This window comes from Callithrix jacchus, chromosome 13 (genome assembly GCF_049354715.1).
Source record: "Callithrix jacchus isolate 240 chromosome 13, calJac240_pri, whole genome shotgun sequence".
In the NCBI taxonomy this organism is placed as follows: Eukaryota; Metazoa; Chordata; class Mammalia; order Primates; family Cebidae; genus Callithrix; species Callithrix jacchus.
This window is the reverse complement of record NC_133514.1, coordinates 6,996,661-7,019,744: the sequence shown is the minus strand read 5'-3', so window position 1 is coordinate 7,019,744 and position 23,084 is coordinate 6,996,661. Positions and strand designations below refer to the sequence as shown.

The following is a 23,084-nucleotide window of genomic DNA, read 5'->3' as shown; positions in this document are numbered from 1 at the left end:
CACAGCACAATCCCAAAGTTGACATGGAATCTAACACTAGAGGATGAAAATAAAGGCACCTGGGAAACAAACAAAACAGGACAAAAAACAAAGAGGAGTCCTCTGCCCATCCTGTGAGAAGCCATGCCCAGTGCGCTGGCTCGGGAGGGGATGAGCAGGCTCCAGCAGGTGGGCTGAGGCAGCATTGCATGTGACACACTACGACAGGAGAGGTGCTTTCCCCAGGAAGGAGGGAAATTATCAGGAGCCCTCCTGGTGTAGGGCTGGTGAGGTAGGAGGTGGGAACTGACTCAGGACGCAGGTCTCAGACTCTGGACCAAATTGAGAACTAGCAAAAACAGGTCTGGGGCAGAAGCAGCTTTCTATAAGACACCCCCTCTAGTGTGTCATGCGAGTTTACCATTGCCATAGCAACACCCAGACGTGGGCACCCCTTTCCATGGAGACCACCTGATGACACAGAAGTTACCACCCTCATCCTATAAATTTCTGCATTCACTGCTCCTTATTTTGCATGTTATTGAAGGTGGGTATGAATATGAATGTAGAATAGCTTTTGAGCTGTCACTCTGAGCGCATGGACTATGGGGTACCCTGCTGTGCTGGAAGCAGGACCACTGCTGCTCCTGTGCACTGCCCTGCCAGTCAATAAAAGTTGCTGTGTGCCACTGCTGGCTCATCCTTGAATTCTTTCCCGAGCAAAGCCAAAATCCTCCCAGGCTGAGCGCCAATCTGGGGGCTCCTCTTTCCTGCATCTCAGGGACTGGGAGAAGGAAAGGCAGGTGGACAAATGCCAGCACAGACAGCATGGCAACAAGGAATCTCATGCAGCTCCTGATTGCTGGAGAGGAGGGGCTGTGGGCGTGAGTGGGAAGAGAAGAGTTTGGGAACTAGCAGGTGAGACAATGTCTTCCTCACCTGGCTTGATGAGGAGTTCTTACTTTCTTCATTTCCAAAGGATGAGAATTGATGTGTCCTTTGGAATTCTTTCTGTCCCTGTAAGATTGAGGAAAGATGTCTCATAGGTGGGAAACACCGAAGCCATGAAATGAAGGAAGGACCCCAGCTGACTGCCCCTTCTTAGTTTAGAATTTTCAGCAAGTATTTTTTCAAAAGTGTTAGGAAAATGACCAATAAACCCACATGTATCTGGAAAGAACCCTGGGCTCTAGGGCAGCATTTTGCTTTAGATAGAAATCATGAAGATGAGCTAACACCGTAAATCATCAGGGAGCAAGGGTGAAGAGAGGAGGAAAACAGAAAAATTCAAGAGGCGAGAAGTCAGAGACAGGAGAGAACACGGTAGGATTCATTATGGTTCACAGCATAAGCACAAAGGAGCTTCTGCTGGTGGGTTTTCAGCTCTAAATTGCATACTGGAAAAGGTCAAGTTTTTATCTGTTAGATCTACAGGGCATATATAAAAAGAAATTTAAGGAAATCTCACACTCCTGGTATTTTGAACGGATACTTCTTGCTGCCTCAATTTTCCAAGCAGATATTAAACAACTGTAAAACAGAACCAATTTTTAGGTGTTCTTCTTCTGATTTCTGTAATGCAAACTTTCCATGACAATATTTTCTCCATATTCTGTGCTTTTTATTGCCTTAATTCTGGTATATTTTTAGTCATTTCTTGACTCATCATAATCTCTTGCATAATTGGTTTTATGTCATTCTACTGCATATCACAGTCTCAGCTTTATGACTATCTTCATTTTCTTAACATTATTTTCAATAGAAAGAAGAAAATAGAATGAGTCAAAGCACTCTGATATAAAACTTTAAAAATATAATCTCTTACGGTCTATCTCAGATTAATAAACTGCAGAAGGCAAATGAATAGAAACATCGATTATCAATTTTTTATAGCCACAGAAAATTTGAAAAAAAAAAAAAAAAACCAGTTTTCATAACAAGGTAATTATAATAGTCCAGCAACTCAATTCCTTGAAGAAATGCTTCCCTGTTACTCCAGGAAGGATTCAAATAAGACCTGATTTGCTTTTATTTCTTTTCGAGCCTTTTTTCCTACCTCCTCTTCATTCTTTTCCTCTGTGTATTTGACTGAAAAAGCAATTATAGCAGGGGCATTTACCGTTCAAAGCAAGAAGAAATATCTGTGTTCTATAGCTGAATCTGTTTTCATTTCTAATACTTTAAACTCCACCAATATGTCTGGATGTCTTTTAGTAAGAAAATCATCATGTGCATAGAATTGTGTGTCTTGCTACTGCATTCATTAGATAGTAAACATGGATCTGAACAAAAGTGAATTGCACTGATACACTTACATATTCTTCTACTGTTGAACCTCTAGGTTTTAAACTTTTCTCTGCTTAAATATTTCTGTTTTAAGTATTTTCTCATCTTAAATATTTGTCTAAAGATAAATCCTTAGGAGTGGAAAAAATTATTTAATATAAACAGTTATGTTTGTTGTTCCATGAGGACTAATTGCTCCCAAAATATGGACCAAATTATCAATAACATCACCAAGCCTAAGGCTGGATCTGTTTCAACATAATTATTATAGCTTTTTCTATTGCCATTTCTAATGGTTTGCTATCCTAATAGATTTTGAAATGTTATATTATCTATTGGGATTTTGCTTTTAATATACTCATCATAGAAATGTTTCTTTTGCCAATTCACTCTAGTGACTGTTTCTTTTGCCGTGCAGAAGCTGTGGAGTTTGATTAGGTCCCATTTGTCTATTTTGACCAACCCAAATTCCCATCGATGATAGACTGGACTGGGAAAATGTGGCACATATACACCATGGAATATTATGTAGCAATCAAAAATGATGAGTTCATGTCCTTTGTAGGGACATGGATGAATTTGGAGAACATCATTCTCAGCAAACTGACACAAGAACAGAAAATGAAATACTGCATATTCTCACTCATAGGCGGGTGATGAAAAATGAGAACACATGGACACAGGGAAGGGAGTACTACACACTGGGGTCTATTGGGGGGAATAGGGGAGGGACAGTGGGAGGGGGAGCTGGGGAGGGATAGCCTGGGGAGAAATGCCAAATGTGGGTGAAGGGGAGGAAGGCAGCAAAACACACTGCCATGTGTGTACCTAAGCAACTATCTTGCATGTTCTGCACATGTACCCCAAAACCTAAAATGCAATTAAAAAAATGTTTCTTTTGAAACATACATGGGAATGCACACTAATTTATGTGGCAATACATAAACAACCCCCTGTTCATAATGAAAATGTTGCCAATCTTATTGAACTGAATATTGAACCTAATTTTCTTAAATCGAAACTCATATTTCAGTTTAAGAAATACTAAGGGTTAAAAAACAATTTTAAATGAATAAGAAGACATTCAATCAGCTATCTTAAATTTTAGATATGGTTCAATTTCTTAAATAACCATAAAAGAGTTGGTTGAAGAGAAAATATAATTTACTTCTTAAAATCTTCCATGAGTGTGTGAAAGATACCTGAACTATTAAACTAATTTGTTGGCTAGTCAGATAATTGCCAGTCCTGGCCCTAAAAGTTAATGTTAACATGGTTTAGACCAGCCATAATTGTATAGTTTCATTCTGTCACTTGAAATAATGGGAATGCTAGTGACGTTTGCATGTATATAACTTGTCACCTTCATTTTCTATCTACCTCAATTTGTAATCTTCTGTTTATTACTATACATATAAATTACCCTATTTTTACCAGTTGTCCTTTCTCTAATATTATTTGGAAAATGGGAAAACACTTTAATCTTCTGGCATTTATATTATACCTCTTGCATATGTAAATAAACAGAAAAATATTTATACACATTTAAAGAGGCCTACATGATTTTATCTACTAAAACATTTTAATACATGTATAGTTTCACTCACATCTATATGAAATATGCATTTTTTTATTTTCAAAGAGGAGGGCAATTTGCTGAACTCTAAATTATAAAGTATTTAATTTCTAAATTATGGAAAAATAATATTGTAATCAAATAATGTGTTTCTAGAATCTCATAAGTTAATCACTCAAAACTCATACATATTAGAACAATCTATATATAACCACCTACTGTTTAAAGAAATGATATGGTTTCATTTAAAATATTTTGAAATCCTCATTTCTCAGCTTATATTTACATGTATTATGAATAACAGGGAAAATGTAAAATACTCTCCCTCTCCTTATCCCGGCCTTGCTTTTCTTATTCACTCACCTTTCTGTCCTTTGAATTGGGAAGAATGGATCCAGGATGTTTTATGGCATGGATGGGGAGAGATGATATACTTTCTGAAGGAGAAAGAAAATTCCCAAGGTAGAGAGTGGACATGTATGACCCCAGAGAAGGTAGTAAACAACTTGGGAGCTAGAGAAACGGGGCTGCAGGAGGACTCAGGACTGATTTTCTGGAGAGTGGGTAATAGGAAGGATGTTCATTGTCTGGTTTTTGATGTTCATTTGTTCTCACATATTAATGGTGGAGAATTTTCTGTTTCTAACTCCAGAAATTCGTAATACAGGCATTTATTTCTTCCATGGCCCAAATAACTGTTCATTTCACAGTGGCCTAGGAAGTGAGCTGAACTAAACCTCTACTATCTGGTAGGAAGAAACTTGGTAAAAGTCTCCCAAATGAGCCACATGACAATGAAAGGCTTTCTCATTATGCATAGCTTTTGGGGAAAATCACTCAGTATTTATCCTAGCCCATCATTTGTTGGCTGTGTCACTTCAATGAGTTCCTTCAACTTTCTGTGTCAATTTCATCATCTGTAAAATGGGATAAAGATCATTACCTCAAGTGCGTTGTTGGAGAAATAAATTGCCCGCATAAGTAGATAATTGGGCACAGCATAAACACAATAAATACTAGTTTGGTGAAATTAAAATTATACAAGGCACATGACAAGGCTAAAATAATTTTTTACAGTTTTTGCCTAGTGACACTTACCTCAATCATTTAATACTTATTTTGAACATCTAAGTAAATAATAACATATAATCCTTTTAAAGGAACTATTGCAAAAACTGAATGAGCAGGAAAAATACAAAATAATATAAATGATATTTGAAATGGAGTTCTACCAAATAGAAATGTGCAATGCTATTATTTAAATCAGATATTTCTTCTAGTATTCTCTTTAAAAATAATTTCATTCAAGAGAATTGTGTATCTCAAATCATGTTTCTTTTTGAAACATTTCATGTTTACATTAAAGTCTGTGGCATTGTCATGAAAAAAACGAAGATAAATTACTCTTGCTAGAATATGTGAGAAAGAAAATCAGTGGCAAAATATTCTTTTTTAAATAAATTAGAAAACAATTTTTATAGGCCAGATTCGGTGGCTCACATTTGTAATCTCAGCACTTTGGGAAGCCAAGATGGGAGGATCTTTGAGGACAGGAGTTGAGGACCAGCCTCAGGAATATAGTGATGCACCTTCTCTATAAAAAAAATAAAACAAAAATTAGCTGTGTGTGCTGCCTGTGCCTGTGGTCTCAGCTGCTCAGGAGGCTGAGGCAGGAGGATCAATTGAGGCTGGGAGGTTGAGGCTGAAGTGAACTATGATCTGGTCACAGCACTCCAGCCTGGGTGGCAGTGAAAATGTGTCTCAAAACAACACTAATAATAATTTTTATAAAATAATTTATGCATTCTGTTGCCTACTATCTCCTTACACACATTTATGTAATATTTTTGTCAGACTGCATCTTCTTCTTGGTATAGAATAGAAAAAGTGTCATAATTTCTTCTACACTTAAGAGGTGGGGTAATATATTATGGAAATTGAATCTGCTTCATTTTACCATCTAAAAAGAGCTGACAAAATCTCGGGTGTTCATGAAAGAGAAGTGGTTTTGAAATTAGCTTTTGGGTGAGATTTCTCTCTTTCCTAATTTGTAGAACAGGTGATCAAACGATGCTGTCAGTTTGCTCACTTAGAAGTGGAAATAGGAAATTTTTTTAAACTACTCTGATTCTGGGAAAGCAAAACCAAAAACTTCTAAAGTGAGTTTTTTTCTCCTAGTCTGTGTGAATGGGTATTAGAAACAAGAGGACGATGGTAGTTTCAGAAGCCAGGTTGAAATTCCATCTCAGGCACACAGCGCCACGTGGGCGCGGCTAATGAATTTTCGGAGCTGAAAACTGACAGATCCTTCAAGTTTTCGGTTTTGTTTTGTGTTTTGACAGTCTTGTTCTCTCACCTGGGCGATAGTGCAGTGGTGCAGTCTCAGCTCACAGAGACTTCTGCCTGCTGGGCTCGAGTGATCCTCATGTCTCAGTTTCCCGAGTAGCTGGGACCACAGACGTGCACCACCACACCTGGCTAATTTTTGTATTTGTATAGAGATGAGGTTTCACCATATTTCCAGACTGGTCTCAAATTCCTAGGCTCTGTGAATCCACCTGCCTCAGTCTTCCAAAGTGCTGGGATTACAGGCATAAGCCACAACTCTTGGCCAAGTTTTAGTTTTAAGCCATCCTCACTTAAGCTTGAATATACATATATATATATTGCTCACGTAGAAGCTATATATATATATATATATATATATATATATATATATATATATATATGCATGCATATGCTATATGTATGTGTGCATGTGTATATGTATATGTGCATGTGTATATGTTCACGTGTATATGTACGTGTGTGCATGTATATTCATGTACTTGTGTATGATCCCCACTTACAAATGGCCAAGAGAAGAACCAAGTTCCAGTGTGCGTAGTGTCCACCCCCAGCCATACATATTTTGAGTGCTACAGCTGCTCTTTGATTCCAAGTCTCACAGCTACACTGACTTCCAAATTCATGCCCAGCTGTTTAATAACAGAAGATACTTGGATCCACAGAAAGTCTTCTTTTTGCTCACTGAGAATAAACATGTTTTCTTCATTATAGAAAAAAGAAAAGCATATTGGATTTTTTTTTTTTTTTTTTTTTTTTTGGCTGCTGTAAGATTTTACTGCAAACTTAGTGGCTTAGAGACCACAAACATCTCATCTTATAGTTCCACAGGTTAGGAGGATGACGTGGGCTTCTGCCTGGCAGATGGGTCTCCCTGAGCTGACCCCATGGTGTTGAGGGGCTGTGTTCTTTTCTAAAGCCTTCAGGGGTGCCTTCTTCAGGCTGCCTGTGTTTCTGAGCTTGTGGTCTCCTTTTTCCATCTTCAAAGCCAGCATGCTTGCATCTTTCTGACGATTTTTAAAATGGCATCTCTCTCTCTCTGACCTGAGCCAGAAAAGGTTCTCAGCTTTTAAGAAAGGATATGACAACAAGGAACCCACCCAGATAACTGCAGATCATCTCACTTGCTCAAAATCCTTAACTCTCACACCTGTCAGATCCTCTCAGCAGGTAACGAAACGTAGTTGCAGGTTCTGGGAATTACGATGCAGATGTCTTTGGTGGAGGTCATTGTTCTGCTCCCACAACTGCAAAAAGAGATGAGGCTAAGATCTGTCCTGACTCCAGGTGTTCACACAGTCCATGCCCCTTCTCCAGAATACCCTCCATTCCTCGCCTTCAAGTCTCGGCTCCGATGCCCTCTTTCTCATGGGTATTTTCTGATATTTGAATCCTCAGTGTTGTTCTGTTCCACCATTATCACTTTCCCCTTCATAACACTTAGTTATTAAGTAAATATTTGAGTACCTATTTGTTTAGTGCTGTTCTCCCTCTTTCACTGAAAAATAGATGTGGGTTAGCTACAGGGTGGGTTTCATTTGAGAGGAAATGTATAATATCTACCATGATACCCAAGAGATTGCAGAAAGGCAAATCTTTTTGAATGAATACATGAGTCGTTTGTTGAGGCTGATAGTTTAAAATTTTTAAGTGTGAAAGTGCAAATTTGTTGTTGAAGACCGTGTTAAAACCTACACAGTCAAACATTTGGCACATGCCCATGACCTCTACCTTCTTTCATTCTGTGAAAAAGCTTAAGAATTAACTGCTAGAAGAAAAAAAAAGTATGCAAAATGATACAGTAAGACATTAAAATGCTGCATTGTAACTGAGCTCTTGAAAAGAAAATAGGCAGATGCTTCATTTTTTAAAGCATATTCAGTAACATGAATAAAAACTTAACTATACTGTGAAGATAAGACATAATTCATCAAATAGTCACGTCTCATTTTGTTGTGTCATTACAATACTAAGACAGCTGGTCACCCCACCAGTGCTAGAAATGGCTGATTGAAAATGTTTACTCTAGAGAAAAAAATAACAAAAAAACAAAATTTACGCTTAAACTGAGAGGCAAGCATTAAGAGCCAACCCACAGCGGGACTGGGACATTCCAATGTCCTTGTTTCTTCTCACCCCGAGTATGATCACCAAATACAAATAGGTTTCATTTGCTCCTTTCTGTCTCAGCGTTTTTATGCTTGGCTTAAATAAATGCTACTGAGCATGGCAAATGAGTGCAGCGGTCTCCCCATGGTTTCCATGTGTAATGGCCGTCTCTGATAATTAGATACCATTAAGATCCTTCGATAAGGAGCACTCAAGAATTTGAACAGCCACCATGCGGGAGGTTAGGCATATGAGCCTCCCTGCATAGACTGTCCAGAGTTCATGTATTCACTCTTGTGTTTCAAACTACTTTTCTTAGCACTTTAGTTTTTTTATATATGTATAAAATTCGAGAAAAATTACAGGAATGAAAAGTTTGGTCAAGGGTGAATAAAGGTGTATTTGTGTTTTATATTTCAGTTTCCTCCTACAGTTGTTGCATAATGTGTTCTGAATTTTTTAATTACAAGGAGAACATTCACCAGTATTTCTTTCTTTCTTTTCTTTTTTTTTTTTTTTTTTTTTTTTTTGAGATGGAGTTTCGCTCTTGTTACCCAGGCTGGAGTGCAATGGCACAATCTCGGCTCACCGCAACCTCCGCCTCCTGGGTTCAGGCAATTCTCCTGCCTCAGCCTCCTGACTAGCTGGGATTACAGGCACGTGCCACTATGCCCAGCTAATTTTTTGTATTTTTAGTAGAGACGGGGTTTCACCATGTTGACCAGGATGGTCTCGATCTGTTGACCTCGTGATCCACCCACCTTGGCCTCCCAAAGTGCTGGGATTACAGGCGTGAGTCACCGGGCCCGGCCCTCACCAGTATTTCTTTTGTGCCGTGTATTAGATCACCTCCTCTGCTTATACAACAGTACTTAATTCTCACAGCAACCTTTTTACTTGTGAAAAAGTATCTATAGTTGATATGTAAAGTCGCTTATTCTCTGAAAGGTGGGATATTGGCCCAAGGTTATCTAGGTAGAGAGTAGCGAATGGTATTTGAATTTGTCTGTCTCTGTAGTATCTCATGATGCCTTTCACATTAAATATCCAGATATGAAAAGCCCTATGGAAAAAGAAGTAAATTAGTAAAATAACTTTCTGACATTTGGTTATGGAGATTGAAAAAGACATGAATACAAATACCTTAAACTAGCTTAGTCTTTCTTAAAGATTCGTTATTATTATTATTTTGAGACAGGATCTTACTTTGTCACTCAGGCTGGAGTGCAGTGGCATAAAAATAGCTCGCTGAAGCCTCCATATCCCGGGCGTAAGGAATACTCCAACCTCACCCTCCGGAGCCGTTGGGACAAAAGATGCACACAACCATGTCTGGCTAGTTTTGTTAATTTTTATGTTTTTGTAGAAATGGGATCTTGCAATATTGCCCAGGCTGATCTTGAGCACTTGGGCTCGAGAGATCCTCCCACTTCAGCCTTCCAAAGTGCTGGGATTTCAGAGAATTTTATCATAAACTTACATTTCATTTTGTCCAGGTAGTTAAAAAGGAGCATTTGCAATTTCATACTATAATGTTAAAGGAAGCAAATCTCAATCAGGTATTATAATCTCAAATAAGCTATTACAGAAAAATTACAGAGAGGATGATTTGCATATAGAGTTGGTCATTCAGGGTTTCATGGCACCTCAGCAGAATTTCAAGTTCAGGGCCTAAACTCTAATAGCCACCATTATTTGTTTAATTCATCTCTTTTTTTCCTCATTGGCTTAGACTCCTTGTACCCATATTTTGCCACAAAAGTTATGATTGATCTTCCACCGACAGCCTGACAGTGTTGCCATAGTAATAAGCCCTAGGAAAGGAAGAGTTTTGTCGGAGGCGGGTGGATCACGAGGTCAAGAGATCGAGACCATCCTGGTCAACATGGTGAAACCCTGTCTCTACTAAAAATACAAAAAATTATCTGGGTATGGTGGTGCGTGCCTGTAATCCCAGCTACTCAGGAGGCTGAGGCAGGAGAATTGCCTGAACCCAGGAGGCGGAGGTTGCGGTGAGCCGAGATCGTGCCATTGCACTCCAGCCTGGGTAACAAGACCGAAACTCCATCTCAAAAAAAAAAAAAAAAAAGGAAGAGTTTTGTTGTTGTTCTCTAGTGGAAACCTACAAAAGTCATCTGATTTTCTATCCAAACAGCATGTCGTACTTGAGTCTTGAATTTTTGAAAATACTAAGAGGATCAAAGCATCTGATCCCTGAGAAATAGCACTGGATTAACAATATTAAATCTGGACTGCCTTGCCTCTAGCCTCATACAGTGAGCATGGGTTGAAGTCTTGATTTATGCGAAGCAAAATGCAAGGCTTTGAGGAGGAATCAAAGATAAATTGGTTTGTGTATTGTCCAGTAGCTTCTTCAGTAGCAGAGACGATTCAATACTGATGATCACTTACATTTAAATGACAATTGACATTTCACAACATATTCCTCTTTGCCTTTTTGATTTGAGTTTCTCAGGAAACTGAGATGCAATAGAATTAGAGGACTTGACAATGAATGCCAGCAGCAAATCCTTTCTTTTTACTCCACTACACTGTTCATCTTTATTAAAGCAGCACTGTGGTTCAGAGGTAGACTTCAGATACAGACCTCAAACTAGGAAAAAGCATCCCAGACGCTGCCTACATATCGATGACTGAAGCAGAAGGTGTGTGAGTCTAACACTGTCACACTTTAAAAGGCTAAGGCAAACGTCCGGTGGATATTTGGCATTGTATTTTTTAATGTTTCTGAAAGCATGATTGTGCCCAGTGCTGTGCTGGATGCATTCTGCAGTCTCATACAAACATAGGAGAACTTGACAGACAACTGAAGCTCAGGGTGAGCTGGTGCTGGCTCTACCACCTGAGTTTTGCCAGACTGCAGAGAACAAGAGCTCTCTCTACACGGGGGATTGAAAGTGAACTTTGTTCACTTGAGAAGGCTGGCAGGAGGAAATGAACAACAGCACTATGTAAAAGAGATATATACACACACAGAAATCCAAAAAACAGAAAAACCTGAGGAGAAGGCAGGTTAAAATACTTTTAATTAAATTAAAGGAAGGGGAAATAAGGGCTGTTGTTATAGGTGCATCTCCTGAGATGCTGTTTTGGCTTTCTGTTCTATGACCTCTGTCGTTCTAGTAAAGTCAGTGAACTCTTAGAATAGCGTTTCAAAATTCACCCAGATAGTATGGATTACAAAGAAAACCAATTATATTAAAATACAGTTAGTATCCATGTACTCCTTGGGGGTTTACCAGCCCCATCTGGAAAAGGCAAGCTATACTGATAATGGGACATTATCCATTGAGCCATATGCTTGAGGACTCATTATGTTAAAATCACAGCAGCTGAAGCATCCCTTCTACATGTTCCTGAAAGTGTCATCTTTCTACACAGAAAGTGATTTCTTTCCCATCCCCCAAATCCGCATTTTACCTTACCACAGGTATGGCTTATCTACAGTGTCAATCTGATCACACAGTTCTGAAAACTCTGACTTTCTGTCACCGTGTGGGACCAAGTTCAGGCTCCTGGCTCAGCACACAGGTCCGCCATGGAGCTTGCCAGCCCCTGTGGCCACTGCTCTGGGGGTTACTGCTGGTGCTTCTGTAGTAATGGGCAGAGGATAGCTTCACACCTCTCTGTATCTGCTACCTTGGACTCTCTGCCTGGAATGAATCACCTGATCATGCTTCTGGACTGCTAATCATTGTTTAAGACTAACTCAAAGAAACTTGTTCTATAAAACTTTCCTGAACTGTGATTCCCAGAGTTCCCTTGCTCTGTGCCTTGATAAACCCTGAGTATAAATATTTCATCATTGCTGTAGTCTGTCCCGCTGACTCTTGAGGAAAGATAGCATGTTTTATTCATTACTTTATACTCAGAGCCAAGCCAATGAATGGATGGATAGGGTGGATGAAGTTGTTTATTTTTTAACAACTTTGAGACGGAGTCTTACTCTGTTGCCCAGGCTGGAGTATAAGGGCATTATCTTGGCTCACTGTAACCTCTGCCACCTGGGTTCAAGCAGTCCTCCCATATCAGCCTCCCAAGTACCTGGGACTACAAGGATGCACCACCAGGCCAAGCTAATTTTTGTATTTTTTTAATTGCATTTTAGGTTTTGGGGTACATGTGAAGAAAGTATAAGATTGTTGCATAGGTACACACATGGCAGTGTGGTTTGCTGCCTTCCTCCCTATCACCTATATCTGTCATTTTTTCCCATGTTATCCCTCCCCAACTCCCAACCCACTGCTGTCCCTCCCGTTTCCCCCTCACCGACCCCAGTGTGTGATGCTCCTCTCCCTGTGTCTATGTGTTCTCATTGTTCAACACCCGCCTATAGGGACAGGGTTTCACCATGTTGGCCAGGCTGGACTCAAACTCCTGACATCAAATGTTCCACCCACCTCAGCCTCCAAAAGTGCTGGAATTACAGGCATGCACCACCATGCCCAGCCAATGATGCTTTTAATTAGCCAGGGCTCTCCAGAGAAATAGAACCAGGGTTTTCGTTGGAAGACCATCAGTCAAGAGAACTCTGTCTTACTTGAGAAACAGTCAGCTTTCCTTCTGCTGAGGACTTCAGATGATTAAATGAGGCCCACCCACATGACGGAGGGAAACCTGCTTTACTTGGTCTACCAAGTGAAATGTCCATCTCATCTAAAAACACCCCCGCAGACACATCCAGAATAATGTCTCACCAGATATCTGGGCATCCCATGGTCCAGTCAAGTTCTTACATAACAGTGACCATCATAATACTCAATGCCTAATACTTGTCAATTAAAAAAATCTGTCTAGTCAAATGGAATTATTTTGGAATAACTCAGAATTCACGACGGTCATACTAAAAAATGCTAGGGCTTTTACACACGTTTTTTGACCGCAGGTGAACAGGTGGGAGCCTTGCTCTAGTTTTGGAACGGCTCAAGGGCACACTTTGCATTTTCTTCCTCTTGATGTTTTATTTTCTGTAGAACACAGCTAAAGTGCTCAGTGAATAACTGTTAAATTTAACAGAAAAAGAAATCTTTTCACAATAAAAAATAGAAAGCCTAGAATAAATATTATGAGGGCAGATGAAGCTCGAATGACTAAAATGAAAGCAATGAATGTGCAAATTTTAACAGGAGCAAAACCTTAGAAATTTAGGAATTGAACGAAGACGGTAGAACTTTCATTGGATGTTTTCTAGGAAGGCATGTGCAGGCTAAACGTCTCCCCCCATGCACTCGTTCCTTAACCCCTAGAGCCTGTGGCCACGTTGCTCTGTTGGAAAAGGGGTTTTACAGATTTGATTAAGGGACTGGAGATAGAGATTACCCTGATTACCTTGGTGGGCCCATTCTAACTATGTGAACTCTTAAAAGCAGTAGGAAAGACGTAAATATAAATCACAAAGATTCAAGGAGGACGGGACCCAGCATCACTGGCCTTGCAGATTCACAAAGAAAGCTATGACCCCAAAAATGTGGTAGCCTTTAGAAGCTAAGGTTGAATGGCCCACGGTTTACAGACAGCAAGAAAATAGGGATCTTGGCCCCATAAATGCAAGAAGCTGTATTCTAAAACCACCCGAATCCGCATTGGATGAATTTTCCCTAAGAGGCTTCAGAAAGGACCATAGCCTGAAAATGTCTGGATTTTTGTCTGCTGAGGCCCGTATTGAACTTCAGAACTAAAGAACTAAAAATCAATGAGTCTGTGTTCTTTTAAGCCACTTTGTTTGTAGTAAACTATGGCAACAATAGAACGAACGGCCACTCTGCAAAAGAAATGACTGCGGAAGGTGGCTGAACACAGCAGACATTTATTCTCTCATAGTCTTCCTGTGCCAGGGCTGTGCTAAGTCCTCTGCCCTGAGTCTCACGTGCTACAATCAAGGTGTTGGTTGCACTCCCTCCTCATCTAGAGTCTTGATGGGAGGACTCGGTGTCCAAGCTCATTCCGGTTGATGGCAGAATTCATTACCTCCTGGCATGAGCATGGAGAGCCCCAGCGTCTTGTTGTTTGGGGAACGTTTCCATAAGTTCTCACTACGTAGGCTTCTTTAACACAGCACTGCTTCATCAAGCCCACCAGGAGAATCTATAACTCCAGTCGGGCAGGACGCAGCCTTACACGAAGTCATGCAGTCATGAGAGTGACACCCCTCACCTCTACCACAGAGTGTTGGTTAGACGCACATCACGAGTCCTTCTCACAGTCAAGAGCGGGGGATTATACGGAGCTGTGGGCACCAGAAGAGGACAGTCTCTAGGCTCACATTCAGTTTTCATGGCCACACTAGTCTTTCTAAAATCGTGACGTCATCTTGCGTCAGTGGGTAAAACAGATTATATACTTTAAAAAGAAATGATGGAGGAGCTGATTGGTTATGATAATTTGTTAATTCATCCTGTTCTGCAGAGTGTTTTCCTGCCCATTAATAATATGATTGTGCAATTACCTGGGTGAAAGAGAGAGACGCTGTGTCTTTAAAAATGGAAAAATCTGCCTGCAATCTAATGTACACACCCAAGGTTTTAGTTTATTTCCACTGACAAGTCAGATGTATGCACATGTTCAGGAGATAACTGACATAGAAGGAGAATGTTTCCTTTAGAATGCTTCCTCCGGTTTCTATTGCCAATTTCATGGAAAGAATTCTAGGCTTAATACCTGAAAATTGCTTTCTAATTTTAAAATTGTAAATAGTGAAAAAAAAAGTTACAATGTGAAGAGATGGAAAATTCCCAGGTGAAAGAAAGCTAGATAATCCATCCTCATATTGATTTATACCCAGGGACCAATTGCCTCTTCTGCTGTGATCTCCCATTAATTTAGAGCTAACAATTCTAATTACGTGACTGACCAGTAACAGTGGGTATAATACAATGGGAGATCTTGAAACAAACTTCTAATTTTTTTTGCAGGATTCATAGTGACTAAAGAGTCTCACAAAGGTTAAGAATGACTTTATCCATTTTAAAGAAAACACATTTATTTAAATAATGAAATCTAGAGTATCATTTGAAGAACTTTGGCAAATGGCTTTTTTTGGTATGATTCTTTTTCCTGTTTTATTAAGTGTTTTTATTTTCCTTGCAAGAAAATGTGGGAGATTCATCTTCACCTTAATTTGCTATGATTACTTTGTTAGCGAATTAATGCCAAAGAGGAAACAAAATCAAACGGCGTATTTTCTGTTTGCTGTTGCCAACATTACAATAAGAATGGTTGGTTGTCGAGAGGCTTTCTGGCCGTATTTACTTCATAACCACTATCCATTAACAAAGTGACGAGGCACGACTTTAATTCAGGGCTTTGTCACCATTTGTTATGAGATATTTTACAAGCTGTTTGGAATTTCTATTGTTTCATGACTGATGCCGACATGAGCAATATCAACATGTCAGATTAGCTCTGTGCTTCTCTCCTGAAGCTTCTAAAGCCCATCATATAGGAATGACTTGGGAACATGTTCTCTTATTCCTTCATTCTAATTTCTACATTCACGCCTCATTTGTATCAAAAGCAGCACTGTTGATTGTTGGACGGGATAAGTTCAGTAGTGTCAGGTACGACATGCACAAATTGGATAGGGCAACATTTTAATTGTTTTACTTGGCCATTTTTATCGCCCTGCATTCTTTTTTGGCTACCATGACATTTACCATAGAATCAAATGGATAATCTAATTTTTGTATGTGAAAGTAACCGTAATTTTTACATCGTGCCATAAATACAAGCATATCATGAAAAGCTCGTATAGTAATCATAGAACATTTATTTGGAAAGAAGAGAACAGAAGTTACCTGCAGTCCCACCTCCCGCAACTAAACATTGTCCTTTTTCCTGCCCCTTCCCTTCAGGGACGTGGCCAGTTCTACTGAGGCTCTTGCTGCTGAAGAATGAATGGGAAACATGACTGAACTGTGTTCTGTTTTCCTGCTCTTCTCGCCATAGCATCCTTCAATGTAATCATAGTCGATTCTATCACTGGCCAGCCACACTCACTTATTAAACACTCCCCTGTGGAGATGTTATTCCTGAGCCTTGAAATGCTGATTTTTTTTAGCTTTATTTTTTTATTTTTGAGACTGACTCTCACCCTGTTGCCCAGGCTGGAGTGCAGTGGCGCAATCTCAGCTCACTGCAACCTCCGTGTCCTGGATTCAAGTGATTCTCCTGCCTCAGCCTCCCGAGTAGCTGGGACTACAGGTGCCCTCCACCACACCTGGCTGATTTTTGTATGCTTTAGTAGAGATGGGGTTTCACCATATGGGCCAGGCTGGTCTTGAACTACTGACCTCAGGTGATACACCTGCCTTGGCCTCCCAAAGTGTTAGCAGTACAGGTGTGAGCCACCACACCCAGATAAAATGCTGATTTTTGTCTTTGTTCAGATGTGGTTTGCCATGTTTGGATAAAGACTCAATACTGGGCCTCCCGTGACAGCACACTCATTGGCTCCTCAGAGGCCCTGTGGGACCCCCATCCTCTGCCTCTTTCATTTGTTTTCCCACAGCCTCTTGTGACTGAGACCCCTCAGCCCATCCCCTTGAGTGTTACCAGCAAGAGTGAAGCCACAGTCACCTTCCTTAATCTCTGTTCCAAGGGAAACTTGACCTGGCAGGGGTACCTGGGTGCAAATAGACCAGCAAAGAGAACTAGAAGCACAGGAATATTCAGCTTGATACTTAGTACATTGAAACTGGCAGTATGCATCGAGCAGCTTTTATTATAGAACATTCTTTCAAAGCATGGTTTTCACTATGAGCATGGTGTTTTAACACATACATGATACATTTTCACAACACCCTATCGTTAACAATTTATATTTGTGCCAGCTACACCTTTGCTTTCAGCCCTGCTTCTGACTTCCAAGAGCTGAGGCAAAGTGCATGGTAATGGGCAACTTATCTTCTACAAATGTCTTTTCTGAATGCTCAGAGAATTCAAAGTAATTTAAGGCACATGTCGCTACTCAAAAGATAGATTTCAAATAAGATAAATATGTAATGACATTAACTTAAGATATTCCAGGATCAGTTCCTGAGTTCCAAAGATGTGATTGCATTTGATTTGCAAAACACTCAAATATTATGAAAAAAGGAGGTGCAGCACCACGTACAGAAAATACTCTTAGATGAAGTGAGTATACCCTTAAAGGTATCACTTGTGGAATCAAGTTCCTAGAAGTACAGAATATGGGAACATGAGTGTTCTTGGGATTAACAGCATTTACCACAAGTAATGAGGAAGTAGATTGTGTTTGAGCCTGAAACAAACGGAAATCCTTGAAAAGACAAATGATAGAAGTCAGTAAAATGCAAATTACATACACAATTCCTTATACCTGGTACGCAGGTGAGCAATACAGATTTAAGGCTTTTCTCACTCTGATCCCTAAGCAAATATTCCCTCTGTTGCAGCCCATTCTGTACTCATTACAGGGCAAAGCTGGTGAGGAGTAAAATATCCACTAGCTGGTGCTGATGCAGATGAAAGCCCCTCTTGCTGAAAGGTCAGGAGGTACTGTCTGAAAGAAGTTCAGCTTATGTGGTGCTTAATAGCAGTGCTACTGAGATTCACCGAGAGTCAGACACAGGAAGGTATGATTCTGATGGTGGCTTCTTGACATTCCAGGCACAACTTAGCAAAGAGAGCAAGAGAAAGAATCTCTAAGATGTCTGAGAACTGCTGATTATAGCTCCTTCTGAAGCTTGGTGGGACAATGTCATTGCATACTTTATGAAACTATTAAAATTATTATCCAGACAATCATCCTAATTTATAATAATAACTAACTACATTTTGATAATACTTAATCATCTTTGCTGTTTTAACTCTGATTTTTAAAGCCATCTGTTGAGCCTTTATAACATGCGTACTGGTGCACTGGAGAGAAGACGCATCATATTTGAATGCAGATGATCCTCCTCCTTCCCACTTTTTTCGTTTTGCGTTTGTCTATAATGGCTATTGAGATGAAAGTACAAACACTTTTGTTGCAAGAGAATTGGAAACAGCGGGAAGCCTGTGCATTTCGAGTGGAATCCTTAGGGACCGGTTCCTGTACTGGCGTTTTGCCTGTGGGTGCAGATGGTTTAAGGGAGCTGAGTTGTGCTAATGCTCACTTCCTTTGCTCATCTTTGAATTGTTGTCAAATGTTGATGTTGCTGAGGTCTGGAAGCTGACTGTTGATTTTCCTGATTCACAGTCTAAATCATTTGATAGAACATAAAGTTCAGCTCACACTTAACCACAAAATGAACTGAACTACCGTTGTATTTTTGTAATGACCTTTCCTTTTTTCAGTGGAGGGAGATTATATATTTGATAAAGGCACACAGGACTGAAATCAACCTGATGAATTTTTCATCTGGCTTTTCATTTGCTTTCAATTTACCTTGTAGTTTTCTTTCAACAAAGGAAGTTTAAACAGCTGAGCAACAGTGATTCATGGATGAAATACAAGCATTTTCAGTTGTAGTTCAGACAAGACACATGTTTTAGTGACCTCCACTCACCAGCATCTTGCAGACAAGTAAGCAGAATGCTCTTAGTTCTATCTTGTTCAATTTATTAAAGGTTTAACCTCAGAGATATGTGTGTGCAGGTCTGTTACATAGGTACACTGGTGTCATGGGGGTCTGTTGCACAGATTACTCCGTCACTCAAATATTAAGTCTAGTATCAATTAGTTATTTGTCCTGATCTTCTCCATTTCTTCCCACCTCACTCCAATTGGCCGCACTGTGTGGTGTCCACCTCTGTGTACCCATGTGTTCTCATTTAGCTCCCACTTATAATTCAGAACATGTGCTATTTGATTTTCTGTTCCTGTGTTAGTTTGCAAAGGATAACGGCCTCCAGCTCCATCCATCTCTCTTCAAAATAATAATGCCTGCCTATTTTGCTATTTGTTCACAGTGGATTATATTTCTCCACGAGTACTAAATTATAGCTCCTTAATTTACACTAACTAGAATAGACTTCATGAATGCTTTTTTGATTTTGAGATACAGTTAGTTTGCAAGGATAACGGCTTCCATCTCTATCCATCTCCCTCCAAAAGCGTGCTCCCTTTTTTTTATGACTGCATAGTATTGTTAAATGAGTTACATTTATTCATTTGATTTCAGAAGGTTTTCTATTAAATGTTTGTTTGTTAATTCATAATGAAAAATCTCTCTGGTTATGTAGCCAAAGCTTTCAGTCTAGTTAAAACACTAACTAATGTTACTTTTTAACCCCTTCCAGCTTCCATTCCATGTCATTATAATATGGGAATAGATCATGGGAGTTTCTTTCAGTTAAAAAAAAAAAAAAGCTTATATCTCTATGTAAAATTTTAATTTGTATTCGTGACTGCCTTGTTTTACTCACTTAACTTACCAAACACTCCAGTAGTATTAGGCTCTAATTATCCTAAGCAATTCATGTTAATGAGTGTTAACTCATTAAATATCTTAACCATTCTGTGAATGTGAAGTAATTGCTGCTTCGTTTATGAGGAAACGGAGGCTATGAGAAGTTAGCTGGCCCCTAACTTCAGTGATGGAGCCTAGATGTAAATAAAGCTGGACCAGCCCCAGAGTCTCTGCTTTTATGTACTACGCTATGCTCTCTACTCATATTTTCTTAGAGAAAAAACACTTCTTCACTTATAATGCTTTCCATGATAAATACGGGTTTAGAACATCGGTAGAAGGGTCTTTTTTAAGAGAAAAATGTATAGGATTTCAGTGATTTAGAACTGATTTAAGGCTATGTATTATGTACCACAAAAAAATGTTAATATTTTTAAATGCTGTGCTCTTTGAATCCACTTTACCTTAATATATGGCAACAAGATAAAATTTTCCCTTATGTGCCTGTTTAATCTTCATAATGTATCATGATTTCTAATGTCAAAAGTGTTAATTAGAATATAAATGAAAAATTAAGTCTCAACACTTATTCCATTACAATGCATTCCATGATCAATAAGGGTTTAGAACATCAGTAGAAGGATCTTGGCAAGGGGTCTTTGCCATTTTTCAAAAACCAACCAACATAGCATCATGCATACATCAACATGTCTGAGGGATAATTGATGGTAACCATAATGTTGATTCATCTTAAATATATATTTATACAATTAATAGCTCTCTCTCTAGGTGGAAACATTGTAATTTTCTTTTCTTTTCCTCAAACATACCTTGCTGGACTACTAGTTTCTTCTTATTTTCTAATAAGGCAAACTTTTAGGTAAAGTTAGAAGCAACATGGCTTATTAATATTATTTACTATTATAATTCCTAGTAAACACAATTGGCCCCAGGCTTCATCTTGAGTTAACATTATTTCTTGGTAAAGACATAGGAAGCATTTCTCTGCAGGTGGGCAAGGTGGACTTAGATGTGTTACGGGTATCGAGGGATAGACACGGATGGGTCTGCAGAGCTGGGACTCTGTATTACGGGTACCAGGGCATAGACAGGCACGGGTCTGCAGAGCTGGGACTCTGTATTACGGGTACCGGGGCATAGACACGCACGGGTCTGCAGAGCTGGGACTCTGTATTACGGGTACCGGGGCACAGACACGCACGGGTCTGCGGAGCTGGGACTCATGCGCTGTATGTGCACCTTCTGTGACCTCAGAGGTCACTCACAAATCTGGCTTACAGGGCATGTTCTAGTAAACTGAAATATGAACCTCGTAAATTTTCCTTACTAATACTTAACATTCACTCTTGGAACAAATAAAACCTGGACTTTCAGTGGCTTTGTCCAGTAACAGTGCGTCTCTACGTCAGAGTGCTGCATAGGTCTGGTAGCCCACTCTCTACACAGGGCTGTAATACCTGAGCACATCACGGAGGCAGAAACCCAGCAGTCATGCCAACCCCATGTGGTTCATCCGGCAGATCCACAGACCCAATAATAAATGCAGGAGTTTCATGTTGGCAGAGTCTCCCTTCCCTTTCCCATCTTCCCCCGTAATATTTATCCTAGAGTTTCTTTATCTTCTTTCCTACTAAAAATCTGTGTATTTTTCCTTTCTAGTCATTACTTAAAAATCATTTATCATATTTTTGTTTATCCTTTTTTTTTAACCAAGGTTAAAAGAGTGTTTTTTAAGAGTTTTCATTCTTCCAGTAGATGAAAGACGGGAATGTTACTCATAGAATCTTAAACTTGGAATGGACATCGGTTCAAAGTATCTATCTCATTCGGCCTGAATTCCTAAAGACAGCCTCAGAAAAAGTATTTGCAAATCATCTTGCGTGACCAGGCTTAACAATGGTTGAGGAACCGTTTTCCAAAATAAAGTTTCTGAGGCTTGATATCACAACTTGAATCCATCAAAATAATCCGAGGTCGTCTACCAATGGTTCCCATATCGTTTGCTGTTATGCAGAATGAATGAAGCCACCTCGATTCGCATTCTCTTTCGTTTTGTCCAGAAAACCATGTGAGCAATTTGGCAGTGGTGGGGCGTCGACAGACGTGTAGGGCAAGCGTGGGGTCTAAAAGTTTACCTGCCCTATTTTCAGGGTCATCAGAGTCAAAACGCACATCATTTAAAAGTTTTCCCTTCCTGCCAAAATCATTGTTAAAAGAATGATTTGCAATCTAAACATATTAGGTTGTATGTGGCACTACCTTAAAACCTGAATTTTTAATCACATGTTGTACATCCTGCCAGCAATCACATTTCTGTTTGTTTTAAATTGCCTATGACTAGGAAGAAGTTTGCACTATCTTAAGAGAGAGAGGGTGTGTGTGTGTGTGTGTGTGTGTGTGTGTTTCAATCTTTTGGATTTTTAGAAGACAAACACAGGGGAATGAAAAATACCTGTTGTAGTACCTACCACTTGTAATAGGGCCTGTTTTATATTTAACAATAAATGTATGACATTGTCCCAGTGCTGCCTTGTCCTGCGAGAGTAAAAGAACAGCACAGTCTATGAGGTAGTATCAGCAAATTCTCTGAAACTGTGATTTTGCAAAATAATAATAATGCCTGCCTATTTTGCTGTTTGTTCATGGTGGATTATATTTCTCCATGAGTACTAAATTATAGCTCCTTAATTTACACTGACTAGAACAAACTTCGTGAATTTTTTTTTTTTTTTTTTTTGAGCTAGAGTTGCTCTTGTTGCCCAGGCTGGAGTGCAGTGGCGCAATCTTGACTCACTGCAGCTACCACCTCCTGTATCCAAGCGATCCTCCTGCCTCAGCCTTCCAAGTAGCTGGGATTACAGGCATGTGCCACCTGTATCAGGTGGCATATCAGGCTAATATTTTTTTGTATTTTTAGTAGAGAAAAGGTTTCACCAAGTTGATCAGGCAACTCCTTATCTCAGTGATCTACCCCCCAGGCCTCCCAAAGTGCTGGGATTACAGGCGTGAGTTACGGTGCCCAGCCTGAATGCTATTTAATGCTTACATGTTAAAAATCAGTTAAAACCACTGCAACCTAGTTCATTGTCCCTTCCTGTGACCAAAAGATTATCAATATTTCTTAAAAGTCATTTTAAGTCTCTGCTATAAGCACATGTTAAACACATTATTAACTTTTCTTTGAACAAACTCCCAAAATATCCCAGAACGTTGCAAAGAAACTTACTTGTAATACTACAAGTCAGCTAATTAATATGTTTTAACAGAATAGAGACAAAATGGAATTCTTCAGAATTTTAAGAGAACTTACAGATAGTGTTTGTTTCAGTTTGAGCAAATATTTATATGGGTATTAAAGCTGTTGAGTCCTGGAAAGTAAGAGAAATATTTAC

The 23,084-nt window shown here is 39.4% G+C and overlaps 1 protein-coding gene and 1 long non-coding RNA gene across 4 annotated transcripts in view; one reads left to right on the top strand and one right to left on the bottom strand.

Annotated features, from left to right (window-relative positions):
• CSMD1 (CUB and Sushi multiple domains 1) overlaps positions 1-23,084 on the top strand; it is a 2,142,320-nt gene that overhangs the window by 832,730 nt on the left and 1,286,506 nt on the right. The window lies entirely within an intron of this gene.
• Positions 1-23,084, bottom strand: part of LOC144578909 (uncharacterized) — a 41,425-nt gene that overhangs the window by 4,780 nt on the left and 13,561 nt on the right. The window contains exon 2 of the long non-coding RNA XR_013525427.1: positions 919-996. This is a non-coding gene — a long non-coding RNA (uncharacterized LOC144578909). The remainder of the gene's footprint in view (positions 1-918; positions 997-23,084) is intronic.